The sequence below is a fragment of the Lepidochelys kempii genome, chromosome 20, assembly GCF_965140285.1.
Source record: "Lepidochelys kempii isolate rLepKem1 chromosome 20, rLepKem1.hap1, whole genome shotgun sequence".
NCBI classification, from domain to species: domain Eukaryota; kingdom Metazoa; phylum Chordata; order Testudines; family Cheloniidae; genus Lepidochelys; species Lepidochelys kempii.
The window spans coordinates 17,136,726-17,159,649 of record NC_136399.1 but is presented as its reverse complement, the minus strand read 5'-3'; the positions used below and the strand labels follow the sequence as shown (position 1 = coordinate 17,159,649).

At 58.5% G+C, this 22,924-nt stretch overlaps 1 pseudogene; it reads left to right on the top strand.

Moving 5' to 3' along the window:
- Positions 1 to 624: 624 nt before the first annotated feature.
- Positions 625 to 13,598, top strand: LOC140900885 (syntaxin-binding protein 2-like; annotated as a pseudogene).
- The last annotated feature ends 9,326 nt before the right edge of the window (positions 13,599 to 22,924 follow it).

Below are 22,924 nucleotides of genomic sequence, written 5' to 3'. Positions count from 1 at the left end.
GGGGCCTGACCGAGGGGGGAGGTGCGTGGAGGGGGGGGCGAGGGGCACTGCTGAGGGGGGGACACTGGTTGGAGGAGGGACTTGCAGCTCACTGGGGGGCCCTGACTGGAGTGGGCTGAGGCCCCACTACCCCAACCCAGTCCTCGCTTTAACCCTGCCCGAGGCCCCCGCCTCCCTCTGCGCCCCACATGACCAGGTGGGGGTTCAGTGGGGACCTGCGTGGCCCTGTCACTGGGCGCCCGCCCCTTGGTGCCCAGGCCCAGCCCTCGCAGCGCCAGAAGTGGGGGGCTGCGGCGTTCGGCCGTCTTCAGCCTTGCAGACATCGACCCGCCAGCACCCCAGTTGCTTTATACTGAAATCAGTCACTGGGGGGGCTGGGCCCGTCCATCAGTGACACAAGGGGGGGCCGGGCCCATCCACCAGTGACTGATTTCAGCGTCACTAGGGGCCGTCGTCCAGCGTCACAGACACTCCCCAGAGCATGGCAGGGAGAGGCCAGGGCGTGCCCAAGGACAGGAGCAGAGCCGGGGCAGGACCCAGGAGTCCTGACTCCAGCCCCACCCCGCACACAGCTGAGTCCTACTTCTACCCACAGGGCTCGAGGGGACGTGGCAAGAGGCGGAGATGGCCCCGTCCGGACTGAAGGCAGTGGTGCGCAAGAGTGAGTGCAGAGCCGGGGGGTCTGAGTGTGGAGCCGGTCGGGGGCAGGGTCTGGTTGGGTGTGGGTCTGGGGGGGCAGGGCCCAGTTGGGGAGCCCTGGGAGGGGTGCTCCTGGGTGTGTCTCACCCTCGGGGAGGATTAGGAGTCAGTCGGAGCAGAGAGCTCCCCCCCGCCTGCCTGTCACACACCAGGAAGGGGAGGAGGCTGTCTGCCCCACCCCCAAGGGCTGCCCCCTCCCATAGGAGCTGCATTTTGTAGGGGCGTCATCGTCGTCATCTCTTTCCATCAGGATGACTCCCACCAGGGCCAGTGCAAGGATATTTTGTGCACTAGGCGAAACTTCCACCTTGCACATTCCCCCCCCCCCCCCCCCCGACAACCTCTGAAAACTAGTAAAGTTAGCATTATAAACAGCCTGTCAGAACGGGTAACGGCTGTGCGGAAGGAGAAAAATGACGTCATAGCCACTTCGTAACATAGTAAAGCAGTACACTTCTGCCCGGCCCCAACACAGAGCTGGCGTAGGCTATAGCTGTAATGTAGGAGAGATCAAGGTAAAGCCTTACACTTCAGAAGCCCAACCCACTTCTGTTACTTCAGAAGCCCAACCCACTGCTGAATCTCCAGCCCAGGCTGCAGTGGATGGGGCCTGTGGCTAAATCCAGACCACAGACCTGGGGTTTAAAAGACCCTTGCAAAGTGGATTCAGTTCTGATGTTCCATGGTTGCCCCCAGAACTGGGACAGAGCAAAAGTGGCCCACAGCTCAGGACGGCCGGTGGTGCTAATAACCCTTAGCTCTTCTCTTAGCTTTTCCTCACTAAATCGCACAATTAGGAGGGCCTGACATGTGACTTCTGAATACTTGGGGTGGGCCATACTGCCCTGGTTCAAGAGGGGTCTCTGAACAGGAATAGCAGGGGGCTGCGGGTCAGGAGTGAAGGGCATCTGAGAGCTGTGAGGGGGGGAACCCAGGACTGGAATAGCTGCGGGTCAGGAGTGAGGGGCACTGGTGGAGCTGGGAATGGGGGGGGTAAGCAAAGGGCTGGGATAGCAGGGGGCTGCAGTCAGGAGTGAGGGGCATCTGCAGAGCCGTGAGGCAGGGATCCCAGGACTGGAATAGCTGCAGGTCAGGAGTGAGGCAGAGCTGGTGGGGGACAGACCAGGGCTGGCATAGCAGGGGGCTGTGGACAGGAGTGAGGGGCACTGGCGGAGCTGGGAGTGGGTGGGAGCCAGGGCTGGGATAGCAAGGGCTCCAGTCAGTAGTGAGGGGCACTGGCACAGCTGGTGGGGGCAGTCCAGGGCTGGCGTGGGGAGGGGGGGGTGTAGCTGCAGTTCAGGGTCGAAATGCGTGGAGAAAGCAGGTTTGTGTCTGCCTTCGCCATGTCTAGATCCAGTCTGTGCTGCCAGCCCCTTACCGTGCACTCGAGCCCCACGTGCCCCAGTGAACGGGGCGTCCGCATGCCGCAGGTGTAAAGGACTGCAGGAAAGCAGCAGGGAGGCCAGCGCGTCCTGGTGCAGAATAGCCCCTGGAGCCTCATTAGGACCAAGCAGCCAAGTCCTGATGGGCTAGAGGTGGGGTAGGGAGAGGCATTGCTTGAGTTATGGGGGAAACATAGTGTGTTGGGCAGTGCACTCACGCACACCAGCTACCGGGAGTGGGAGTGAGAGTGAGAGCACAGGTCAGGGTCTCGGGGCTATTGCCCTACGGGGCCAGCCAGAATCAGGTGCTTCGTAGGGGTAAAACAAACAGATGTATTATGGTAGCACCCAGGAGTCCCAGTCATGGACCAAGGCCCCATTTTGCAAGGCGTTGTACATTATTCATTAGGTGTATTACAGTGGTGCCCAGGAGCGCCAGTCATCACCAACAAAAAGATGGTGCTTGGCCCGAAGAGCTGACTATCTAATTGCTTAGCTGGGCTGTGGAAGGTGCCCAGGAGACAGGCCAGCAGTTCCCTGAGTGGGGCATGCCTTGGAGGGGTTCTATGTGCAGGACTCAGAATTTGAAGTCTTTGTTGTGTTGCTGTCCCCCATACACAGTGAGGGTCCCTGGATCCCCTCCAGTCAAGAGGTGCTGGACAGGATCTGTTTTCTTCCTGCACGGGGCCAGATCCTTAGTTCAGCTGCGCTCGTATCCAGCCTGGCAGAAAGGAAGGGGGATCAGACCCATGGCCCATCTAGCCTGTCACCCCACCACGATCGCTGACTGGGGGCTCTGCTAGGAGCACAACACTATCTGGCCTGAAAGCAGCCTCTGAGCCACTTCCCCGAGGCGTCCTTCCACCAGCCAGTGGGTCCTGGCTCAGGGCACAGCCGTCCCGTCTGAGCCCCACCACTAATCCCCGTCTCTTTCCCTCGCAGAGATCCTCAGCGTTGTCCTCGTGAAGAAGGAAAGAGAATGGAAGGTAAGCAGGCCGAACCTGTTGCCCTGGTGTCCCCCTGGGGATATGCTGTATCCATATATCATGCTCCTCCCCCTCCAGCCTCTTGAGATTCATTAGGAACCTGAGCTTTTCCAGGCTGGATCAGATCCCTGCTCTGTCTAGCCCATCATCCGTCCCCAGCTAGGCTTGGGTATGTCTGCCTTCCCACCGCGCTGGATCAGACCCAGCTTGTCCAGCTAGCCCCATATCTCCCCCACACACACACACCGGATCAGACCACTGGGACCAGTGAATCAGCCTGGGTGGGAGGAGGAGCAGGAGAGTGCCAAGCATGGGGCAGTATGCACCATTGGCCAGGCAGGTTATTGAGCCCCCGGCATGGACTGGGCCGGGGGATGTGGAGCAGCGGGTTAGGCCGGTGCGGCAGAGGGAGCATTCGGCACGGCAGGAAGGTGGTGGAGATGTTGGGCCAATGGCCTACAGGGCTTTCCTAGGGGAACACGGAGACTCCCCTTGTTCCATTTCTCTGTGCGCAGCACAACGTCAGGATGGGAATGGGGCCAGTAGGGGCTCCCTAGGAGGCTGCTTCCCCGGAGCTGGGCTTCATGTTCTTTGCCACGTGAGGCACAGACTGTCCCCCAGACCTCTCCGCAGTGCAATCCTGTGGGGATTGGATGGGCAGGTGCAGCAGGCGGAGAGAGGCGACCTCAGCTGAGACTCAAAGCGAAGGAGACTCGATGAGGCAGAGGCTCAGGGAGCAGGGGCTGTTGGGGAGGAGGCTCCTGCATCTGCAGCAGCAAGGTGAGTGGAGGGAGACCAGGGGCAGGGGGCGCTGGCAGAGCAGGGTGAAGCCCAGAACCCGCAGGGGCTGCCCGCGGAGGGAGCGCTGTAGGAGAGGACTGCAAGCTGGGGCCTGGGGCTTGGGACAGGGCAGCCAGGTTCTCACCTGTCACAATGGCTGGTCGAGGGGTCTGAACAGGTTCCAAACACCCTGCCAGGCTAGCTGGCGTGGCGAAGCTGCAGGTGCCCAGCATGGCGCCCGGGGAGGGAGGGGGTCCTGATGGTAGTTGCCTGGGATTGCTGCTCGGCCGGCTGTTCCCTGGGCACTGCTCAGAGCCCACTTAGTTCAGCAGCAAGGCAATGCCAGGCCCCATCTGTGGCCGGGCATGGACACTTCTGTGGCAGCGAGAGACATGACTGGGCCCTAAGGATGTCCCGGGCACATGGGGACAAGCCCTGCTCCAGGTGGGGAGGGAGCCCAGAGCCAGGGGGGTAAAAACCAGCCCACCTCCTGATGGCATCATGCTAGGCCCTGAGTCCCCAGGGGCTGGGCATGGGCTGGGCCATTTGAGCAGCAGGGAGGGGCCTCGGCAGGTGCTGACACACCCTTTCTTCCCCCTTTGCAGTCGGTGCAGGCTTTGATCAATGACTTCCAGGGCACCCCCACCTTCAACTACAAGGCAGTTCACGTCTTCTTCCTCAGCCGTGAGTATCGGGGGTCGGGGGATCCCCCAGCTGGGAGCCTGGACAGCGGCACACTGGAGCCTGGGGGTGGGGGAGACTCTCTCTGCCGGCAGGCCAGTGCGCAGCACCCTGATTATGCTCTGCCCTCCTGCAGGGGATGCAGCCCCAGCAGGCCAGACCGAATGAGGTCAGGCTTGACAAAGCCCTGGCTGAGATGATTTAACTGGGAATTGGTCCTGCTTCGAGCAGGGGGTTGGACTAGATGACCTTCTGGGGTCCCTTCCAACCCTGATATTCTATGATTCTATGACGCCACCTATCCCTTCCCCCCCTTCTCCCCCACGGGCCTGCCTCCAGCCAGCACGGCTCACAGACACCTGCAGCATGTGCCCAGAAAGGAGGCCTCTGGCTACCATTCCCAGCATGCATTGCTCCATCAGTCCCAACTCGGTGGGGGGATGGGACAGCACCAGAATACCCAGTGTGTCAGGGTCAGATCTGCTTCTCCCCATTACAGCGGCAGGGGGAGCCCAAGTCCCTGTTCCTCCTTGTGCATCATCCTATGTTGTACACTCTGGTCACTCAGCCCTGCCGGGGGGCTGAGGGCAGGGTGTGAGACAGGGGCTGCGTAGGAGAGATTGTGGCTCCCCCTCGCTGCTGATGCTGCAGAAGGCAAGAACCCGGCATGACTCTGGTTCGGGGGGGCTGGACTCATCGTTGACTCCTGTGTGGCCCTGCTGGCTCGCCCAGGTTCCCCACAGGCGTGCAGCACTACTGCCCCTGCTGTGCCCGGTCTGGCCCCGTCCGTGGGGGCTGGTGCTGTGCTGGGGGTCCTGAGCCCTGTGCCTGTCACTCCCACCCACTGCCTCTGCCTTGCAGCCTGTCCTGAGCCTCTGTTCAAGGAGCTGAGGAAGTCACGGATCACCAAGGTCATCAAAACCCTCAAGGAGATCAACATGGCCTTCCTGCCTTACGAGAGCCGGGTGAGGGGTGGCCGGGCTTTGGAGGAGCAGGTCCGCGCGGCGGATGGTGACGTACGACACCCCACCCTTAGTGGTTCATGTGGCTTGGCGGGGGAACCTTTCCCTTCTAGGGCCCCGGGTTTGACGCCAGCACAGGGCAGCAGGGACTAGCTGGCTGCTCACACCCTGTGAGACCTGGAATCGCTGGCTTGCACCTGGTGGGGATGGTAGATGTATGGGGGAGGAGGGCCCTGCCTCCCTGGCTTTACCAGCTCTTACTGGTGGTTTATACTAGGCCTGCAAGACAGCCCGATACTCTACACGCCTGCCCTTCACCCAACCACCCCATCCCCTCCTTGTGTCATCAGTGGATTTCCCCCCTCCTGCCCCTGAGGGGCAGGACTGGGGTGTCAGCCCCATTGCATTGATGGGGAAACTGAGGCACAGAGAGACATGAGCCTGGTCTACATACAAAAGCTTTGTTGGTATGGGTTTGTTACGGGGACATGAGAGAAAAAATCCCCCTGTAACTGATGCAGCTGTGGTGGCAGAGCCCCTGGGTAGGTGCCGTTACGCTGGCAAAGCAGTCCTTTCGCCACTCTAGCTGATTTCATCTGGGGTACCGGTGCCAGCTGTGCCAAGAGAAGCTTTGGCTGGTAGAAGCTGAGTGTCCGTCAGGAGGCTATGCTGGCTCACCCGTCCCGTTGCGCCAGCAAACCCTTCATGGGCCGATACTATTTATTGGTGTCCAAGCACTTTTGTCCCCATGGCTCGTTCTGTTCGGCCAGTGAAATAAGCGACAGCGGCAGACGCGCCTTGATGCCGGGTTTGCCCGTGGCTATGCTGGGGCTTTCGCCAGACGAGAAGCGTCGCCAAGCCCCTTCCCCCAACATTGAGGACACCTGGGAGTCTGCAGCCAAGTAAGGACCTGAACCTGGGGCATCTTTATCCCAGGCTGGTACATGAATCTCTGGCTCGCTATCCCTCTACCACAACAGGAGTGGCACTGGCAAAGGGATCTCTTCCTCACTAGGGGCTCGCTACAGCTCCACCAGGCTGGCCTGATCCAACAGCGCGTCTATGGGGCACAGCTGGCCTGGCTGCAAGCAGTTGGCACTGGGGTCTGATCTCTGCTCTCCCCTGTCCCCAAGGTGTACTCCCTGGACAGGCCATAGAGCTTCCACAACTGGTTCAGCCCCTACCGCTTTTTCGAAAAGAACAAGCAGATGGAGAATCTGGCAGAGCAGATTGCCACATTGTGTGAAACCCTGGAGGAGTATCCAGCCATCCACTACAGGAAGTGAGTGTGCCCAGGGGAAAGGGTACCCAGGTATCCCCTATAGGAAGTGAGTGTGCCATGGAGAAGTACCCAGCCATCCTCTACAGGAAGTGAGTGTGCCCAAAGGGCGAGGGTACCTGGTTACCTCCTACAGGAAGTGCATGTGCCCCTGGGGGAGGAGCTGTTTCTGACCCACAGGGTTTGTCTTTGCTGCAGGGACCATGAAGATAACTTCCACTTGGTGCACGCTGTGCTGGCCAAACTCAAGGCGTTCAAGGCATATGAGCCCAGCATGGGAGAGGTGAGCGAGCTGTGCTGGCCACGCCCTTGCCATGGGACAGAGCCGCGGGGGAGCACATGAGAAGTAGAAGGAGGGAGGAGTGATTTAGAACCTGCTCGGAGATCCTGGCGGGGGGAGGGGTGGGGTCTAGACCCCCTTGGAGATCCTGAGGGGTTGGCAGAACAATAGCATTCCCTGTGTGGCTGGATTAATGGCCACAGCCCTTCTGGGCAAGTCACCTCCCCTATTTACCCCTCAGTTTCCACATCTGTAAAAGGGAGATAATGCTACCAATCTCGGGCAGGGGGGCCCCCTCTGGGATAGCTGGCTCCCATGGCACAGATGCTCTGTAACTCACAGCTGGCAGTACAGGCCTGCCTCCAGAGGGGAGCCTGGCACACACCTGGCTGCCCAAACCATCTACCCAGGGAAGAGACTGACAGCATGCTTGTTAACCACCGGAGCTACTTGCTGCAGCAGAGCTGGCTCCAGCCTGCAGCCCCAGTCTGATCTGGGCTATTCTCAGGAGCTGATAGCGGCACTGGGGAGGGAAAATCCTGCTCTGTGCACACCCTGCTGATGTGACTCCCGTTGAGTCCCCCCAGGGATATTCCTGAGGCTCTTGCCAAGCCTCCCTGTCACAGGTGAAAGCACTATCCCCATGTTACACGGGGGAAACTGAGGCATGGAGCAGCATGCCAGGAGTAGGTGGCAGAGGCAGGAATAGGAATAGCCCAGATCAGGGGGACGGGGGCTCCCATTGCACTGCCAGGGGGAACTAGAGAGACCCCTGACCCCAGCGCCCGAGAGAACCTGTTGAGGGAGGAGCAGCAAGAACCTAAATTCGATCATTAACTGGGTGGGGTTCAGTGGGTTAGAGCGGATGGTTCTGGGAGCCAGGACTCCTGGGTTTTATGCTCAGCTCTGGGAGGGCAGTGGGGTCTAGTGGGATAGAGGGGGCCTGGGAGCCAGGACTCCTGGGTTTACCCCCAGCTCTGAGAGGGGTGGGAAGAGCAGGATCTCAGGATTTGATCGGGGAACTAGGACTCCTGGGGCCACGGACTCGTGTGCCTGGGCTGTGGGTGCGTCCCAGGGGTGCTAGGGCTGACCTGTCTGTCCCCGTGCAGGTGTGGACAAGGAGAACCTCACCAAGCTGATCCAGCATGCCAACATCCAGCAGCAGAGAGACATCATCCACAACATGCTGTTCCTGGGCATCTCTCTCACGCCTGGGGTAAGGGACTGGAGCCAGGGGCCAGCAGCTGTACTCATGCCAGGGGGCAGATCTGTGCTGCACAGGGGAGCCCAGGCCATCCTGGAGGTGCCGCCCTATGGCAGTGACCTACTCCCAGCACAGAGGTGGCCTCTGTCCCTGTACAGTGGGGTGACGCCCTCCCCATAGGAGGGTGACCCCGAGTTACTCCCCATCTGGGGTGACTTCTTCTGCCCTGGCAGAGGATACTGGGAGTCAGGACCTCAGATCGCCAGCGAGCTGGAGCTGGTGACCACTGCTTGGGGTGGCCATGCGGCGAATGAGGGGAAGCAGCTCTGTTCTCCCATCAGTCTCTCTCTCTCTCTCTCTCTCTCTCACTCAGTGATCCATTCTGTTTTCTCTGCCTCTCCCCTGCCAGCCTGGCTGGCGCGACTCAGGTAGGCCACGCTCTCCCTGTCTGCCCCCGTTCCCAGCCCGCACCTCCTCCCTGCTGCCTCTCACCCCCTCTCCCTTCCTCCCCCAGAGCAGGCAGCTGCGACCGAAGAGGAAAGCGCGGCTGGAGTCCAGCTACCAGCTCTCCCACTGGATCCCCATGCTCAAGGACATCATGGAGGTACCGGGCCATCTGCTTCCTGGCCTTGGGGACTGGGGTCACACCTGGCAGGCTGGGCCCAAGGGGGTGGTTTGGGGGCAGCCATGTGTAGAGCCCTGCATATCCGTGCCCCATTTCTGCGGATAGTGGATTGGCTGCAGATACAACCGTGCAGGGCTGTACTCCCCAGCAGCGCCTGGCCCGCGGCATCTGGCTCAGGCAGCCCGGGGGACGCAGGGCACTCGGGGCCGCCGGCCCACAGCCAGTGGCTAGGCAACACGTCGGAGTTGGGGCTGTCCGGCACCCACTCGCCCCACCGCGCGGCTTCCTGTCCAGCAGCTCGAGCAGCACCAGTGTCCCCACCAGCTCCTGAGCAGCAGGATTTGGGATTGGAGAGGGTGAGGCCCCGGCACCCCACCCCTCCACCCCACTGTGATGCAACATGCTCTGCTGCTGCCGTGTACACTCGTGACCCCCCAGGAGCGGCACGTGATGAGAAACCCCTTCCCCCCCCAGCCCCCACCCCCTCCACACTGCCCCTTCTCCTCAAGACCCCGCCCCCACACTGCCCCTTCTCGAGACCCCACCCCCTCCAAGCTGCCCCTTCTCCTAGAGACCCTGCCCCCTCCACACTGCCTCTTCCCTGCAAGACCCCTTCCCCACCCTCGCTAGCTGCTGTCGGTGTGGATGCGGATACAGGTAAAAGGCGGCTTGTGGATCGCAGGCTGATGCACATCCACATTTTTGTATCTGCGCAGGGCTCTAGCCATGTGAGGGGCTCATCAGCGAGTCCTCTCCTGCTGCCATCCTTAGGGGTCTTAAATCATAGACACGAGTGCAGGGGAGTTGTCTTACCCGGTGCTGAGATGCTGCCAGCTCTGGGGTGGGGTATGGGCAGTATATACAGGGGTTCCTCACCAGGGCTGAATTCTTCCTAAGGAGTGGCAGGCAGCTGTTAACAGCCGCCCAGCAGCGCTGCCCAAGAGTCTAGGGCAGGAGGTGATCAGTGTGTGGGGCTGGAAGTGCAGAGGATCCAGGCAGCACACTGTCGTGACTGGCATTGGAATCTGAATGGCTGGCAGGGTCCTTGGTCTAACCTCCAGTGAGGAGCAGCTGTGTGACGTTCATCTAAAGGATGAACTCCTGCAGCACAGTACTGGTCACTGACTGACCGGGGAGAGCACCCCCTGCAGAGCCCCCTGCCCACTCCCTGGGGTCATAGAGCACCCTCTGCTGACTCACTCGCACCTCCCAGCACCCAGTGGCTTTTCCTTAGAGGTCTCCTATCCAAGCACTGCCTGGGCCCAAACCTGCTTAGCTTGTGAAAGGTGACATGGTCACTCCTTCCCCCCACCCTTACTGGGGGCTGAGCCCCTCATCACCCAGTCCTGTGGGGCACTCCTCAAGGGGGTGGGGGGCACACTTAGTTGCCTTCAACCTACTGGCTTGGGGCTCCTCCAGGCCAAGAATTAACCCCCCGACCAGAGCTCCTGTCCCTGGCAGATCAGAGGTGGGAGGCTCCCAGGCCCCTGTTCCAGCATTGTGATGGTTCCTCCTGTGGGATTTTGGGGCAGGTAGTTGCAGTAACCTCAGTCCCATGCATAATCCAATCAGGGGCGCCCCCTTCTGCGCCAGCCACAGCTTGGCAGGCCTTAAGCTTCCCTGTACAAGTCAAAGCAGCGGACTAATGTAAAAGCCCCTATTATGTGGCATTAGGATGTATCATAGCCTGGGCCCCCTGCGTGGCTGGGACACACCTCATGGAGCAAGAGGCAGGGCCTGGATCTGCCCGCAGCAGGGAAGGGGCACTGAGGGCAGCCCCCTGCCTCCCCCACCCCAAGTGAGGGGCCCTGGATCCGGCTGCAGGAGGTCTCTGCCCTCCCCATAACGGTGGATGGGTAGGCAGGTCACAGCAGGGCACTGAGCAGCTGAGGGGGATGTGGAGAGTTGGGGGCATCACTGGAGGAGTCAGCGTGCTCTTTGCTGGCTCCCCATGCCCCACCCTGGAAAGTGGGCCCCAGGCTGCTCCCCCCCAGGGACTGTCAATCATTGAGTGAGGAGCCATCTCAGCCCCTCCGCCCCAATGGGGCCTGGCTTGGCCACCAGGTCAGAGGTTCCTGCTGCTTGGCCCCTGCTGATCTGTCCTCCCCTGCCAGGACATCCTTGAGGACAAACTGGACAAGAGTCTGTGGCCCTTCGTGTCAGACCCGGTCCCTACCACCAGCTCCCAGGCTGCTGTCAGGTAAGGCTGAGCCTGGCTGGGCTGTGGACAGCAGAGCCCTGACACACACACCCCAGGGTGTGGGAGCCTCTGTGCCTGGGAGTGCATGGCCAGGGCCCTGTCCTCTGCAGGGGAGGGGGTGCCCAAGAGCCTGGAGCCCTGGACCCCTCTTACCGTGTCCCCCACGCCCCAGCAGTCCCTCAACACACCAGGGTCCAGGATAGAGGAAAGGGACTGGACGAGCTTTAGACAGCACCCCCAGCCCAGGGCAGGTGCCACCCTCCCCTACTCCCTTCTGCCTCCCATCCTCCTCCAGGCCCTGCCCTTCCATGCGGCATTCCCTCAGCGAGCCCCTAGTATCCACACTGCCCCTCTCTCCCCCCAGCCCCCGCTTTGGGCAGTGCCCACCCCTACACCTGGCATTCCCTCAGCGAGCCCCTGGTATCCACACTGCCCCTCTCTCCCCCAGCTCCCGCTTCAGGCATTGGCACAAGAACAAGCCAGCGACTGAGTACCAGATGGGCCCGCGCCTCATCATCTACGTGCTGGGTGGGGTGTCCATGTCTGAGATGCGCTGCGCCTACGAATTGACCCCGGCCACCAGGGGCAAGTGGGAGGTGGTGATCGGTGAGTAGGGCGAGTCCTGGGGGGAAGGGTGGCTGGAATGCCCAGGTCAGGGACAGTTGGGACCCCCTGGGTGGGGGAGACCCTAAAACTGCCTGCCCAGCACCCACAGGGGGCCCATGCTACCCTCTGTCCTCCCGCACCCAGGGGTCTGGGAACAGATGTGCTTGTCCCACAAGGCCTGTATCTAGCCACCTGATCTCCTGGCCGCTGGCTCCCCAGGCCTTCATTGCCCAGGGACCATGTGTGGGGGCCCAGTCAGACACCCCCAGTAACTCCCATAGGGATATGGTTCACCCCCTGCACACACCCCTCGAAGACCCAAGGGTGAGGAACACTGTCAGCGCGGGGATTCTTGCCTGGCTGTGCAGGGTACAGCGGCACGAGGGGTGCGGTGCCAGGCCACAGTGTAGGCATATTCCAATATTTGTGATTCTGTTCATAAGAAATTGTAAACCTGCAATATTGATTTATAATATTTATTAAATCTGCATTTATAATTCTTCTTTTTGACATAATTGTAAATCTGCAATATTGATTTACAATTCTGTATTAAAGCTTGCAAACCGTACCTTGCAAACCGCTCAATTGGCTTTGCTTTCTCTAAATTGATACTTTCTCTCACTTGTTATTAAGATGGACGGGTGGAAAACCTAACCGCTCATATTGACTCTGAATTGATACTTTCTCACTTGTTATTAAGATGGACGCTTGTAAAACTAAACGGCTTAATTGACTCTGCTTTCTCTGTATTGGCGCTTTCCATTGATTGTAATGGAGATTGACATGCTTTTTAACTAACTTCACTTTATGTTCAATTGGCTCTACTTTGCAAACGGATACTTTGTAATGGAGATTGACATGCTTGTTTGTAACACCCATGAAGAACCGCGAATTGGAGCGGCGCTCATAGAAATGTCACATAGAGACTCCCACCTTCTATAGTTTGGATCAGGAATGTTAAAAAAACGGGGAGTCTCAAATAAATAACACCTTTGTATAATAAAAGAAAGGCAATACCGAAGGAATGTCAAGAGACAGGGAGTCTCAAATAAAATAACAATACTCGGTGAAATGAGAAATGTGTTTTTTTTATTAAAGTAAGGAATGTATGTGAATGAATGGTGGGTTTTGAATAAACAGGGAAGTGCCAGCCTAGGAATTTAACATCGATTGGCCGAAGAAGACGCCAGGTGGAGACAACCAGAGAACCCCACCGGAGGGCAAACTGGGATCCACCCGACCAATTCAAAGGATGAAGAAAGCTGATGAGCACCTGACAGCCGTCCTGGAGCAGTCATGACTAACAATATGACAAAGCAAATTCCACGGACTGGCATAGGAAGAAATTCCTATAAAAATGGACACTAAGGACTGAGAACTTTGAGTCTCCAGTTCTGCCACTACCCTTCAGGAGCATCGGATGCGCATCTGACATGGACTCGGCTCCACTCTCGTGTACAGGTTACCTGGCCGGTACCCTGTCACGAGCAACCTCTAGGCTGGTAACTATAAACCCCTATGCAGAACTGGTATGAATGAATGAATGAATGAATATATAGATATATATATAATTAAGTAAGGAATAAGTAACGATAGGACAGTGTGAGTTTTATATTTCTTTATTATATTTACAATAAATGTGGCATTTTGCCTTTTCCCTTTAATAAGATCCTGCTGGTTTTTATTTTATTGGTACAACAACAGGGGGTAGGAGAGAGTCCCTCCCCTCCTGCACTAGAGCAGGGTCCAGCTGCAAAAATGGGGGTGATGGTGATGCCAGCCTCATACCCGCGCCACTGTGCCGACCGCTGCCAACCACCTCTCTCTCCCCCAGGTTCCAGTCACATCCTGACCCCCAAGCGCTTCCTGGATGACATCCAAACCCTCAACCAGCTGGACCCCGAGGAGGCCTAGAGGCAGCCCCCTCCCCCCAGAGACTCTGCCCCCCACAGCTCCAGCTCGCTGTCCCCAGCTCCACCTCCTCTTCTCAACAAGGCACCTTCCCCCCTACTCCTGGCTGCGGTGTCAGTTCTTGGGGGGGGGGAATGACTCCTTGGCTGTTAGGGCAGAGGGCAGGCCAGGCTCCCTCCCTCTGGCACAGCCTCTAGGGCTGTCACCCTTTGTGCCCTGTGGCCACCCTGCCCCCGATGGGGTAGGGGCAGAGTCTGGCTCCATTATCTACCAGCTTCAGCCATTCCTACCTCCCCTGCCTGGGACCCAAAGCACAGCACCTCCCCCTCCCCCTCCTGTCAGCCCTCCGCTAGTGATGCGGGGCACGCAGAGGCTGCTACCACCATCTGGCTTTGGGGCGGTTGTGACCCAGCCACTGAGCCCCAAGCTGTGTCTGTCCAGTCTGCAAAGGATTAAAGAGAACCCCCCCTTCTGCCCCCATATCATCCCCATTCACCGCCTTGGGGTGCTGGCCCAGCCCTGGTCCCTGCACCCCTCCCATCACAGCCTGGCACCCTGGCCTCTTGGCCCTGTCCCCCAGTGGGGACCTCGGCTCCCGAAGGGGGGAGGGGTCCTAGCAGGAGTTGCAGTCAGAGTGCCCAAGTAAGTGGGGGTGGAGCCAGGACTGCGTAGGAGGCGTGTCCAGGGTTGGTCAGGAGCAGGTAGAGTGACCAGATGTCCCGATTTTATAGGGAGAGTCCTGATATTCGGAGCTTTTTCTTATCTAGGCTCTTATTACCCCCCACCCCTTGTCCCTATTTTTCACACTTGCTGTCTGGTCACCCTAGCAGCAGGGCAGAGCGGGCTCGCCACCTGATGGGCCTGGATCAAATGCCCCTGCCCAGTGCAGACACCTCCCCACTGCCTTTCCCTGGGTATCAGAGCCACGCCCTGGGCACCTGGAGCCCCAGCTCCATCTGAGGCAGCCAGCTCCAGCCCCCTTGGGTCTGATCAAGCCCTGAGCCAAGCCTCACCCCCTGAATCCCATGGGCCCTAGAGATCCTCTCCCTCTTGCCTGCCAGGCGGGCTGTGCTGGGGCAAGCGCTGGCAGGAGTGATCCCAGGTAAAGGCAGTGACCTCCTTTACTGGGAGTGACCTCCAGGGGGTGGGGGGCGCAGGGGGAGAGTTTGTTTGTTCGCAGCTCTGAGCCCCTGCCCCTCCCCCACCCATTATCACAAAGTCAGTGCTGGCCCTGCCCCCGGCTACTGCCCTGCTGGGCATGTGCCTGGGCCAATGAAGTGCATTGCCAAAGGCTGGCCGAGGTCTCTGCTGCTGTTCACAGGCAGGGGAAGGGAGGGCACAGGGCGGGGCAGGTGGCTGAGGGCCCAGGGAGCGGGATCTCCCCAACTCCCCCTCCAGCCCTGCTGCAGGTCCCAGGCGTCCTGGCTCCGAGTCACCAGGCCAGCGCTGCCTCCCCGCACCCAGGAGCAGGGTGGGGCAGTGGCTGCTCCTTTCACTGTTGGACCAGGGCCTGGGGGCAGCTCTGCTCTGGCCTGTGGTCGCCCCCTGCTGGTGCAGTGCTGGCTCACCCAGCCATGCCCCAGAACCTCCACAGTTCCCTGTGTCCCCCTGCTCCTAGTGCCTTGTTCTGCCTCTGGTCCGTGTGCCAGGGGGACCAGGAGGGAGCCTCAGGAGTTCCCCCAAGCTAGCTATGGGATCCCCATCAAGTGTGGGGTTGGGACAGGCACTGAGCGAGCACCAGGGCCCAGCCCCCAGGCTGGCCCCACAGGGAACCATACCCACCCAGCCCCTGCCCCTCCCAGAATCAGCGCTGGAACCCAGCCCTCTGCGTCCCAGCCCCTGCTCTAACCACTAGCCCCTGCTTCCCTCTCAGATGTGGGACAGAACACCTGCCTCCTTGGTCCCCCTCTAGGGCTTGGCCTTTGCCCCAACCCCCACCTCCTCCATCCTCCTGTGCCTAGAGCTGCCCCAGGGTCCCGCCACCCCGGCTGCTGCTGGCCCCCAGCCCTTGGGGCCCTGGCTGGCACCTGCATTGTGTGAGCAGCTGTGTAGGCTCGTCCCACCAGCCAGGCCAGGGCTCCCCTCTGGCACCCTCTAGCCTGTGCCAACAGCTGGGGGTGCAGTGGCAGTGTCCCCACCCCCCTCCTTGTTGGAGGGTGAAAGGAGCCAAGGAGGGGCTGTGAGAGAGCCCCATTCTCCTACCCTTCCCGCACCCTGCTCCCCCGGCTCAGCTCGGAGACTCGTCCTGCCTCTGTAGTCACTGGGCATGGGGGTTAGCGCCCTCAGCAACCCCACCCCCACCAGCTGGAGACAGTGAGAGACCAGTGCCAGGTCAAGGACCTGCCCCAGGTCCCGGAGGAGTATTATGGGGGATCAGGGCCCAGAGCAGGGGTGACCGTGGTGGGGGATCAGACCCATCACTCATGAGGGTTGGGGTTGTCTAACTTCTCCTCTCAATCTGCTCGCAGGCTGTGACCCCTCCTGCCCTCTCCCAGCCCATCCCCTGCTCCCTTGGTGCCCAGGGGGCACTCAGCCAGCCACACATGGTCACGCACCCCATGAGGTGGGAAGGAGGCTTCAGGCCTGTGAGCTGTGCTGTGCCAAGGACCAAACCCAGCTTACCCTGGTCCTGGGAGATTTTCGGGATGCACAGAGTCACTGCTCTGGTTGCCTGTGACCCCTCCCGCCCTGACCTGCGGTGTCCCAGCCAGGCCAGTTGGGGCGGGAGGGGTGGAGGGGGGGGAGCAGCACAGCTATTGCAGGCAGCTGGGGAGGGCCGGGGGCTGGAGGGCACTGACTTGGCCATGTAGCCATGGGTTGGGGCCTGGGCTGAGCCAGGTTCGGCGCAGGGATGGCCTGGCTGGGCGCGCCCTGTTTGTGATCATCTGGGCCTGGCCTAGGCCACGTTAGGCTAGCACCCCTTCAAGCCCAGTGCCCCTGGCTGGTTCACGGGAGGGCAGGCAGCTGCTTCCCAGCCCAGCTGGGGGCTGCCCTGGGTGGGAGACAGGCAGAGGGAGAAAATGCAGTTCCTCTCCGCAGCAGGAGGGGACCAGCCAGGTCAGACACTCTCAGCCTATGCGCCCCCCTGCAGCCCAGACTCTGCATTGCACCCCTCCTGTGCCCCTACCCATCTCACCCTGCCATGGCTCCCCCGCACCTGCCAGCCTCAGAGTGCCCCAGGCTTGGCAAAAGACGATCCCAGCCCCCCAGGGGGCTTGGAAAATGCCCAGCAGCACCCATGTGACACGAAACCTCAATAACAGGCACCCAGAGCGGGAGTGACTCACATGGATTTGGGGGCAGAGCTGGGCATGGAACCCAGGAGTCCTGCCTCCCAGCCCCTGATCTAACCCCTAGACCCAAGTTGCAGTGGGGGAGGTTTAGATTGGATATTAGGAAAAACTTTTTCACTAGGAGGGTGGTGAAACACTGGAATGCGTTACCTAGGGAGGTGGTAGAATCTCCTTCCTTAGAGGTTTTTAAGGTCAGGCTTGACAAAGCCCTGGCTGGGATGATTTAACTGGGAATTGGTCCTGCTTCAAGCAGGGGGTTGGACTAGATGACCTTCTGGGGTCCCTTCCAACCCTGATATTCTATGATTCTATGACTCTATGATTATGACCCTACTCCCCTCCCAGAGCTCAGCACAGAACCCAGGAGTCCTGCCTCCCAGCCCCCCTGGCTCTGCCCATCCTTCTCTCCCCCCATACTCCTGCTAATAATTGCACACGCAGCCTGCTGGGGAACGTGCCCCGGCACAGGTCAGTCCCGTAGAGCCCAGCAGGCCCCGTTTCCCCTCCCCCTGGGCCAGCTCCTGTCTCCCTGCTGGGCACACCAGCACGGCCAGCACTGCGTGCCTGCTGTGGACGGGGTGAGAGACCCTGGCACCTGGGATCTGCTGCTTGGGCCCAGCCCCAATCTGCTCAGCTGCGGAGCTTTCCATCCCTGATCCCCGTGGGGAATTATCAGCCGCAATTAACAGCCATTTGGATAATTGCTGCGCGGCTGCCAGGCAGGTGGGCGGCGAATTGGGGGCGCGGAATTAAAAAGCTCCGGTGGAGACACCTGCCCGACTGTGGGCTCGCCAGCTCCCCCCATGGCTGCCCTTACAGCTGGGCTGCCACTGGGGCTCCGTGTGCACCCCGGGCCTGCACCTTGAGCAAGGGGCACCCCAGCCACACACACTGTACCCCTCAGCCTGCCCCCAGAAGCAGGAGGGGGGTGCAGGCCTGAGACAGCTGGCCATGGGCCTGGTCGGTGCCAGGAGGGAGGGTGGGTCCAGCAGACAGGCCCAGCCCCTCTGCCCTGGCTCTGCCATGCTCTGCCCCAGGCCCTGGTGAGGGCAGCTGGAGAGGGCTGCACGCATCAGCCCATGCAGTGGGCCTGGGGGAGCTGATCACTGTGCTGGTCCCAGCCCTGGGGGCTGGTGGGAATGGGGTGCCAAGATGCCCCTGTCTCCCAGTGCCAGCTGTGCCAGGGCCCCCAAGACCTTTGGGCCTGGATTGGGGGGATCATGACTAGAGCGGAGCTGGGACCCAGGGACAGGTGAAGCTGCACCAGGCTTGCAGAAGAGCTCATCCTGCAGAGACCTGCATGCAGACCCTGCTGGAGGGAGATTGTTTGGGGCAGAGCGGGGTGACTTGGGGGGCTTACAGCAGGGCTGGGGGAGGCAGTGGGGGTAGCAGGGAGGGGGAGAGGTTTACAGTAACTGCAAGCTGTATACAGTGCATGGGTGGAGGTGCCAGGGGGTGATTTGGGGTGGGGCAGTGGGAGGCAGGAGATGCGGGTGGGTGATACCCCCATGCAGCAGCAGTGCCCCCTGTAGGCAGTACGGGTGCATCCAATGGGCCCTAGGGGAAATATTGTCTAAAGATCAGAGTTCACCAAACCCAGGCTGAGCTAGCCCTGTCCCCAACCTGCCCATCCCTTGTGGGTATGGACTGCTGGGTCCCTGCCCTGGGCCAGGCCATGCTGGGGGCTGAGCAATCCCAGAATGATGCCCAGCGCAAACCCCTTCTCCCGGGCAGGGACCCAGCATCTCGTTCCCCAGCCCTCCCCAGAGTCGGCCCCCAACCTCCAGGGCTGGGCGGGGGTGGGGAAGGCGACCAGCCTGAGCCAAGTTCACAATTATGCAACCAACCAGCCCGTGTGATGCTGCTTATCATCTTACCTCACAGCCCAAAGCCGGCTCACCCGCCACTTTCGTGGCATTTTGTTGCCTGAAATTAAATCTCATTTCCTAATTACTGGGTGGGCTCCAGCTGCTGGGCTGGGCTGGGCTGGGCTTTAAGAAGGGGGCAGCGTAGTGTGATCAGCATCAGTCACAGAGACAGCTTGTTGCAGAGAACCCCCCAAAAGCCCAAGACCCCCTCACCACAGCCAGCCCCCCAGGCTGCATCTAACGAGGCCCACTCACCTCCCTCTGCCCTGCAGGAAACTCAGCCTGGCTGGTTCCTACAGGGCCCATCCAGCCCAGTATCCCCTCTCCCTGCTGTGAGCAAACATCAGGCCCTGCCCACTTGCACGTTCCCAGAATCTGGCCAGCCCAGCGCTGATCGTGCAGAAACGCGCAGTCCTGGACAGTGCTCGCCACAAAGGACTCACAGAAACACATTCCAGAAGCGTGGTACAAAAACCACGATATCAAGAATGGCACAAAAACATTCCCCAAGGATAACAGGAACACACTGAGCCCTCCTAAAAGATAAGGTCAAATAGCAACGTAATAAATACAAATGTTTTAATCAAACCAACATGTACAAAAAAAAATGGACAATAACTAGCCAGGTCAGAGGGCAGTATCTAAGTCAGAGGGGCAGCTTGTTTGTATCAGGGTATCTCTGAGAGAATGTGTTGGTCCAGCCAAGGGGGCAATGGAAAGTCCCGCCATTCACTGAGCTGTGTCCATTGTCACAGGCATACGTGTCTTAGTATCCTCGTAGAATCTGCCAGGTGCTATTAGCATGCCTTGTCAACAATAAACCTGGCCGGGTGCCTTCGTCCCTTAACGGATCTTGTGGTCATTGGGCGGTTCACTCAAGGTCTGCTGTGCTGGCTGTCTGCACAGAGCTGGGGCAGCACACAGGGAGAACACACACACATGCAGTGAAATATCTAACAACAGAGGCAATCAGTAAGATGTTTCGCAATGGCTCGTTTGGTTTCAATGGGCAGGCCCAGCACTTTACACTAATTCATGCTTCTCCCCTGTTGGGGGAGTTACACAGGCCACGGCTACACTACAAAATCAAATCGCCCTGCATGCAGCCGCCACAGTAGTTACAGCACTTGTGTGTGTGTACACCTGGCTCTTTGTGTCTGTGGTGTGTGGTATCGATTGTACTGTCGGTGTGGGGCATTGCGGGACAGTCGATGTAAGCAACGCAGTATGTACACTGACCTAACTACGCTGACTGGGGGAAGTGGCATGATTAAGTCGGCAAAGCAGGTGAGTTACATCAGCGGGAGCCAAATTTTAGTGTAGACGCAGTGTTAGGTGGACGTAAGCTGCCTTGCAAACTCAGTGGTGTAGAGCAGTTACAGAGGTTTATGATGCAAACATTCATTCTGACTTTATACCACGGGCTACAGAGGTTATGGGAGAGATCAATCCTGCAAGCAATTCCACAAGTTGAAACACTCCACACACGCTGATCAGCAGCTGTTGTCACACGGCTAACACACAGGCTGGGTCAAGCTCTGCATTTGTCAGTGTTCAGTGAGGCCTGGGCATGAGCTGGCACCTGGTCTGCTAGCGTCACAGGACCCATCTAGCCCAGTACCCTGCCCTCTCCCTGCTGCCTCCTTCCCCAAATCAGATCAATGGGGCCAGCCACCCCAGCACCAGCGACTTCAGAGGAAGGTGCAAGAACCCCCTCTAGTGGCTAATGATGACATAACCAGTCATAGAATCATAGAATCATAGAATATCAGGGTTGGAAGGGACCCCAGAAGGTCATCTAGTCCAACCCCCTGCTCAAAGCAGGACCAATTCCCAGTTAAATCATCCCAGCCAGGGCTTTGTCAAGCCTGACCTTAAAAACCTCTAAGGAAGGAGATTCTACCACCTCCCTAGGTAACGCATTCCACTGTTTCACCACCCTCTTAGTGAAAAAGTTTTTCCTAATATCCAATCTAAACCTCCCCCACTGCAACTTTAGACCATTACTCCTCGTTCTGTCATCTGCTACCATTGAGAACAGTCTAGAGCCATCCTCTTTGGAACCCCCTTTCAGGTAGTTGAAAGCAGCTATCAAATCCCCCCTCATTCTTCTCTTCTGCAGGCTAAACAATCCCAGCTCCCTCAGCCTCTCCTCATAACTCATGTGTTCCAGTCCCCTAATCATTTTTGTTGCCCTTCGCTGGACTCTCTCCAATTTATCCACATCCTTCTTGAAGTGTGGGGCCCAAAACTGGACACAGTACTCCAGATGAGGCCTCACCAATGTCGAATAGAGGGGAAGGATCACGTCCCTCGATCTGCTCGCTATGCCCCTACTTATACATCCCAAAATGCCATTGGCCTCCTTGGCAACAAGGGCACACTGCTGACTCATATCCAGCTTCTCGTCCACTGTCACCCCTAGGTCCTTTTCCGCAGAACTGCTGCCTAGCCATTCGGGGGACGGGGGCATATCTCCCTCATCCTGACAGTCAGCAGTGGCCTTGTGCCCTGTTTTCTAAATTCTGTCCTGACACCCTTGCTCCCACACCCCCACCATCCTTGTCTAAATCCTGCCAGGCTCGCAATGTCAGTGACATCTAGTGGCAGTGAGTTCCCCTGGCTAATTATGTAACTTTCCTTGACATTTGCTTTCACAGAGCGTCCCATTGTTCTTGTAACACTGGGGCAGGTGAAGGGGGGGCAAATAGGAGCACCCCCCTCCTTTCATTATATTCTGTACCTATTTCAGCCCTGCTTCTTTCGCTCCTTTTTTAACTAAAGCCTGAGCTTTTTTGTTGGTAAATTGGCCTTTTTCTTGACAGTGTTGAAGAAAAAATTTGCTTCTTTCTAAACATTTCAGGTTTTTGATGAGCAATTTAAAAAAAGCCTTTGAAAAATTACCCCTCCCTCCCCCATTTCTCTGCCCTTTGTCCTTTTCTCATTTGCCACTGGAAAGTGGATGGGAGGGGATGAAAAAAACCACACACACACACACATAGACATTTTTGGCTTTTGAAAATTTTTTGCAAGGGGTGAAAACATAAGGGTTCCACACACACCCCCAAATTTCCAAGGCAACTCAATTGTGGGGCTGCTGCTCTTCCTGCTGCCCTTCTAGTGCCAGGGTAGACCAACACCCTGTCACACTTTAACCCTTAAATGGCCAGCGTTGCCAACGCCCATCATTGCATGGTGAGCTCAGCAGTGGGTGAGTTGGAATGGGATCAGTAACGAAGAATCTTCGTTTTCGTTAGATAAAGTGCCCACCCTCGGCGTGGAGGAGAAGCCCCAGACCTCGCACCTCCCAAACACAGCCACGCCAGAATGCAAACAAATATTAAAATCTTGTGATTTTTTAAGCAAATCTCATGATTTTGAGGCCTGACTAGTGACTTCTGAATGTTGGGGCGCAAGAGGGGCACCAAAGCTGATGGGCCCACTCGGCCTTCGTGCCATCTGGACAGAGGCACCTGTGTGGGACCCGGGGTGGCTCGTGCCTCCTCACACTTGGGACAGACAATACTAAACATCTCATGGCTTCCCCTGGCAGTGCGTGGAGGGAAAGCCGCTCCCGAGCTATGGCCACAGAGTCTTCTTTTAGAAGATGACAGGACAAGGAGTAATGGTCTCAAGTTGCAGTGGGGGAGGTTTAGGTTGGATATTAGGAAAAACTTTTTCACTAGGAGGGTGGTGAAACACTGGAATGCGTTACCTAGGGAGGTGGTAGAATCTCCTTCCTTAGAAGTTTTTAAGGTCAGGCTTGACAAAGCCCTGGCTGGGATGATTTAATTGGGGATTGGTCCTGCTTTGAGCAGGGGGTTGGACTAAATGACCTCCTGAGGTCCCTTCCAACTCTGATATTCTATGATTCTATGATTCAAGGGAGGCAGTGTGGCCTAGTGGGTAAAGCACTGAACTGGGATGCAGCAGACTGGAGGTCTATGTCTGGCTCTGCCACTGGGTGACCTTGAGCAAATCCCTTCCCTACCCTCTGCCTCAGTTTCCCCATGTGTACAGTGGGGATGATGACACTGACCTCCTTTGGGAAGTGCTTTGCTGGACAGTGCTATGTAAGGTGAATAATAATATTCTGGGCTGGCGGGGGTAGGGGGCGTCTCTCCTCTCTGGGGCACGGGTTCGAATCTGTCCCAGGGGAGCAGTGTCT